This window comes from Pteropus medius, unplaced genomic scaffold, assembly GCF_902729225.1.
Source record: "Pteropus medius unplaced genomic scaffold, Ma_sr-lr_union100, whole genome shotgun sequence".
In the NCBI taxonomy this organism is placed as follows: domain Eukaryota; kingdom Metazoa; phylum Chordata; class Mammalia; order Chiroptera; family Pteropodidae; genus Pteropus; species Pteropus medius.
The window spans coordinates 3,150,465-3,156,828 of NW_024350319.1; the positions used below are offsets into that span (position 1 = coordinate 3,150,465).

Sequence of the window (6,364 nt, forward strand, 5' to 3'; positions counted from 1 at the left end):
CACAAACCACGTCCCTTACCTGAAACACTTTTCCCACTTGCTATTTACAAGTGTGCTCTTTGAATTATTTAGATGTCAAAGTGTCACCTCTGCAGAGAGGCCTTCTCTGACCACCCATTTGAAAGTAGTCTGTCCCCTTTATTCTCTGTCATAGCACCCAGTTCATTTATTGCCTCTCTCCATCACCAGTCTGTAAGGTTCACGAGGCCAGGTACAGTGTCTGTCTTGTTGAACATTGTTCATCTAGTACCTTAGCTGAAGGCCTGGAATTTAGTGGGTTTTTTTTTTTTTTGAAATGTTTTCTGGATGATTTTTAAAAATGTTTTCTGGATGATAAGCAAACCAATAAAAGATATTTTATTTGTTTTATAAAGAAGGATATCAAGCTCAGGAAAAGTTATATAATATAACAACATGATACAGACAGTGGCTGAAGAAGCCACAATTTGCCTATAGGGCACGCTTTTTCAAGGCTTTGAATAACACAGTTAAAATAATAGACTCTTCCAACAGTCGTGAAGGTGATCTCAGTTTCTGGAACTCCTTCAATACCTTGTGTTCCAGGACTTTGGGTAAATCCTTGAGCAGAGACTTACAAAAATTCACCCATAGGCTATTGGACATCTCTTATTCTGCATACTTTATAAATTATTGCCAGCTTTCTTTGGAGGGTGGGAAACAAGATTATTGGGACTATAATTAAATTAGGACTATTCCACTAATTTAAGATCAACCTTATCCATGCTTCAAACGTAAACTAGAATAAGTTATTATGTATTTCTTGAGTGTGAGAACCATGTCCCTACATCTTTGTGTCCTGAATGTCTAGCAGAGTATCTAACTTACAGTGGCTACTCAAAATATTAGATGAGTGAAAAGTGGCAGAGGCTGGGTTATAAGAGGGGACATCATTTATTTTACCTGAAAGGCAAAATAATGCCACTGAGATTATATGCACAAGTTTTTCATATTGCATGTGAACATACATATATATGCACATGTACATATGTGAAGTAAAATAATATAATAGCATGTTATAAAGACCATTATAAAAAAAAGCATTATAAGTTATAGTAAAATTGTTGTTAGAATTCTCCCTTATGGCAGAATTAACTACAACCACACACTGCACACACACACACACAGGAAAAAAATCTAACAAATTCTGGTAGAGACATGAAAGTAAAACTAAAATCTAAGGGACAGCAACATCACGTCAATTGTTATTATAGAAAGGCTATGTGGCATCATGGCTAAAAATAGGGGCATTAACATCAAATTTGGGTTTAAACCCAGCTCTGCCATTTAGTACTGTAAGAACTCAGCAAGTTATAACTCTGAGTTTCAGTTTTCTCATCTGTAAAGTGAAGACAATAACACCTATTTTGTTGGGTTATTGTTAAGGTTAAATGACAGAAGTGTTTAAAACAATCCCTGACATATGTTAAATGTTCACTAAATGAGATGTTACTACCATCATCATTTTCATCATTATTATCTCATAATGGTAATTTGAATAACACATTTTAATGGTCAACTCATGGTACTAGAGATCTATCGTGTTCATGATAGTACATAAAGTATTTTTCTGTATACTTGCCATGGCCTCCTTTTTCTTAGATCATTGTAAAGTACCTGGCCAACGGGATTGATCTGTTACGATAACAGTTATTACCAAATGTAATAGAAATATAAAAAACAATATTAATGCCCATTAGATACAAAAAGAAAAAGTGATCTCCTCTTTCCCTCCCAAATCTCTTAAGTGTTCTAGAGTCTCGGTGGAAGGAAGCTAAAAAAAAATTCTTTCTGAAAATATAGGAAGGCTGGGTGGGTATGGAAGAGTCTTGTTTGAGGCCCTGGATGTCTTCCTGTTTTCACAAAAGCATGAATTAAGGAAACAACAAATAATGGAGCAGCAAAGGAAGAGGAGTTGCTGTATTCCCTCTCTTTGATTTTTCTTTGACTTTCATTTTTTGTCTTCCTAACATACCTTCTTAGGGCTGCACTGTAGCAGCAATGCTTTTAGTACAAAATGTCCAGGTAACAGGACCATATAAATTAAGAATTGAGTTTTGGAAGCTATGATGCAGGTACCATGTAGTCATAAATCCTTAGTGGTTATGCATATTTGTAAGGATTAATAAATTCTGTGAAGCTTCATTTCTTCTTTCAACTCACAATTATCAAGGATCAATTGTATATTAGGAACTGCACTAGAAACTAGCAATACAGACATAACACTGTCTGTTCAAGTTGTTTGCAGTCCACATCATTTCCTCTTACCCTCAAACCCTGAAAAGTGACTGCAAACAAGATTATTTTTACAAAGACAAAACTCTATCATACTTATCTGTGACCATTCTCAGCCTTTATAATGATAGGAAGTCCAAGGGAGGAAATGCCAGAAAGCTACAAAGACAAAACAGACACAGAAGAAAGAGTAAAATGGTTAGTCATTGTGGTACAAATTTAAATTTTAACCTCAATATCTTCACTGACTCTTGTTATCATTTCTAGGCAATATCTGAAAAATCTCCTTTTAGTCTTTTCACTTATAATAACTCAATCGGAAATGTCATTTACTTCGATCTTCTTTGTGGTACAAGATAAGAATTCAAGTGTTGCTTGGCTTGAGAGTCTTGAGATATATGTGCTTTTTCTTCTATTGTGCCCTAATCACACATATGAATGCCACTGGGTTTCCTTACATTCGAATTCTTTCTGTCCCATCATTTGTAGTTATTTTAAATTAATTTTTCTTTGCTATATTGTTTGCATCAATCTATGCTATCTTAAATCTTTTGGGAGTCAAGAAAAAATCAATAGAAATATACACCTTTGGTTATAATACTAAATTTGTTGAGGATGACCACCCTTTTATATTCTTTCAGAAGCACAGCTTCTCAAAAAAAAATTTTCTTTTTACCAGTTGCACTTAAAAGATAATGCTTGCAATAACAAATGACAATTTTATGGGGCTTTAATTTATTTTCTTAATAAGAAGTCTATTTTTTTTTTTAATAGCCCAAATGTCAGAGCTCTTTCTCTTCATTACAAATGAAATACCTATTAGAAATATTCAGGACATGGTCCATAGCATAGTGGTTAGCAAATCTGCTTTACACACAAAAGGTCCTGGGTTTGCACCCCAGTGGAGCCACAGTCCATGGTCTATGGCCATGCCACCCTGAACAAGCCCGATGTCTGATCTCAAAAGCTAAGCAGGGTTGGGCTTGGTTAGTACTTGGACGGGAGACCACCTAGGAAGACCACTTACTGTAGGCACAAATAATAATAATAAATAATAATAATAAAAGGAATATTCATAAAGTTATATATCAATACATTCCTATTTTAAAGCATTACAATTTGTTTCTTTGAATCATTTCCTTACTGCTTGATTTGTAATCAGCAGGATGGTTAAAGTTTCAAAAAAAACCTCAAAGTCTTTCTTTTGAGATACATCCAGCTCATAGCATGAAATATTACAGCTGCATAAATTATTAACACCACTTTAATTCTCCATTTGAAACTGCAGCATGAACCAGACTATTTTACTGTGTAAATCACACCATGGGAGCATGTTAAGCATCATTAGATGTTGCTCAAATGCTTTCAGCACTTAGCACAATGCTCTGAGCAGGGTTGGCTCAGTTATGCATGTTTTATTTGCTGGGTTCAGATCATTTGGGTGCATTTGACACACTAAATCATTAATAGGTGAAGTGGGGCTCATAGTTAGTGGGGCTCAAGCATTTATGGGATACCTATTATGTAAACCGATTGTGTCACTCCCATACTTAAAATTGTTCAATTATTCCCAATAGTTTTCAAGATAAAATCAAACCTCTTGATAACAGCATATGAGGCCCTACATAATCTATAAATAGTGGCAGATATGCAACATGTAGGCTCCCATTCCCCTCTTCTGCTCCCATAACAAATAGAACTAATGCATCCCATCATTCTTTCCCACAGAGACTGGACGTGGCTTCAGGATCCTTCTCAATACAACGTTCCAGGCAGCTACTACCAATAGACCAGAGCTAAAATCTATTTGTTAGTCTTGCCAGTCTATCTCTCTAGTCTCCCAAAACATCACCAAACAACCATTTGCTTCAGCCACATAGAATGTCATATAGTTTCCTAAACATGTGAGACTTTCACACTTATGTGCCTTTTCTTATGCTGTTCCCTCTCTCCCAAATAATCTTCCTCCTTTTCTATGTTTAGCTAACTCCTATGAATTCTGTACAATTCACATCAGGCTTCACCTCCCCAGTCTGATTCAGATGGCCTCCTTTAGTGCTCTCAAAGTAACTTGCATTTAGTATTTTGTCATGCTGACTATGATTGTTAATTGCTTATCTCTCTCCCTGACTAAAATTAAACTCTTTGAGAGCAGAGACCATGTTTTATTTCACTTCATATCTCAGTCAGCCAGCATAGAGCCCAGTGTGCAGTAGGTATTCAATAAATGTTCAGAAAAAATGTATTGTGTTCCAGAAACACAATAAAAGAATAATGTGTAAGAGCAGGAAATATTTATGGAGCACTTACTGTATGCCAGGCCCTGTTGCAAGTACTTTATGTAGATTATCTTATTCACATCTCAAGCAACAACCTTTCAAGATAGATTCTATGATTATCTTCCTTTTGAAAAGTGAGAGAACAAAGACACAGAGAAGCCAGGAGACTTCACCAGGGTCACACTCAGCCAGATAGTCTTGTTTCAGAGTTCTTAACCATTATGCTCCATCTGCTGGGCCCTGCATGGACCTTGTCCTCAAGAAGATCGAAGGTTGGTAGAGGGAGACAGGCAGATAAGTGATTAATCACCATATAACATGGAAGAACTGTAATAGACATTTGAGCAATATAAAGGAATAGCACAGAGGAGGGAGGGATTAACATATTCGGGGGTGGAGGACAAGTATTCAGGGAAGGTTTCTGTAAGGAAGTGGTACTCAAATTACACTTGAAAGACTAAGAAGAGCATTTGAGATGGAGATGAAAGGAAAGATATGCTAGATAGGGAGAAGAACACATTCAACACACAGAGGAAAGAAGCAACATGAAGTTTGGGCACAAGAATCAGCAACATAATTTGTATAGCCCAGAGCAAAATGAAAATGCAGGACCCCTTGTTCATAAATTATTAAGAATTTCAACAATTAGAGCATTAAATCAGACAGTCCTTCTAAGCGCAGGGCCCTGTGCAAAGGCACAGGTTGCATGTCCATAAAACTAGACCTGTTGGGCACCATAAACGCTTCTTGCTGGAACAAGAAGTACCTGGGGCAGAAGTACTTTATGAGGCAGGAAATGACACTTGTGAGGTCAGCAGAGGTCTGGTCACATGCCATGCTAAGCAGCTCGAACTTTGCCCCATCGAAGGGTTCTCAGCAGTGATGAAACCTGATTGGATAATTTGCAAAAAGATACTTCTGGGGCAGCTGTTGGGAGTAGATGAAGGGTATGAGAGGAAAAGCACCGCAGCAGTAGCAATTACAAGGGCTAGAGAGGCTCAAATCTTGAACTTAGCCTTTTCAGTGGGCATATCTGAGAAAGGCAGATCTAAGAAATGAAAAGAAGGCACAGCTTGCAGGAGTTAACACTCAAGGTGGATAAGAAGGCTGTGAGAAAAGAGGAATGGACTAAAAGGCTCAACCAAGACTTTGGGGTTCAAGATAACATGTCACCATTTTGCTTAAGCTTGGCCAGACCAATTTACAGCACTGCTTTAAAATTAATTTATGTAATTATTTAGCATCATTTATATCAGAGACACCCCCAGTCCTGGAGAAGGTCAATGCACAAACTGCAAGAAATAAAGTCCTTGTGTAGATTTTCATTTCTGCAACTCCCACAAGCAAAGCAGAACATGAAGACTCTATTTATTTGTTTCTTGATCTCAGTCCAAAGAACCATGGGTGTTTGGGTCACTGGAGTTTTTCCCATGAAATAGAAAAAGAAATGATCATCAAACCCTTCTGATCTAGTTACTCAATTGCCAAACTGTTCCCAAGAAGCTTCCTGAGTTCTTTTTGGTTTTCTGGTTCTATTTGAATGTGATCTCTAATAAGGATAAAATTAAATAACACATTAGTGCTTTGGAAATAGAAGTTCAGTGTAAATACAGCAATATCAGTTTCATACAGGGATTGTGGGAGGCTGACAATAGTTCACACAACTAAACTACTTCTCCTTATCCTCTGATGGTATGTTCCTCCACTTAGTTTTTCATGGTTCATCACGTTTGTAGAAACTCTCCTAATCATGCTGACTCTCCTTTCACCACTTGGCCAATAAAATTCAGGGAACCAGAATATCAACATACACAAAATTAAATAGTCAAAGC

General features: G+C 36.9%; 1 long non-coding RNA gene across 1 annotated transcript; it reads right to left on the reverse strand.

The window, feature by feature from the left end:
- Positions 1-269: 269 nt before the first annotated feature.
- Positions 270-6,364, reverse strand: LOC120583202 (uncharacterized). Its single transcript, XR_005647727.1, has 2 exons — positions 6,010-6,364; positions 270-2,412 (listed from the first exon to the last, which is right to left on the reverse strand). It is a non-coding gene; the product is annotated as an uncharacterized LOC120583202 (long non-coding RNA).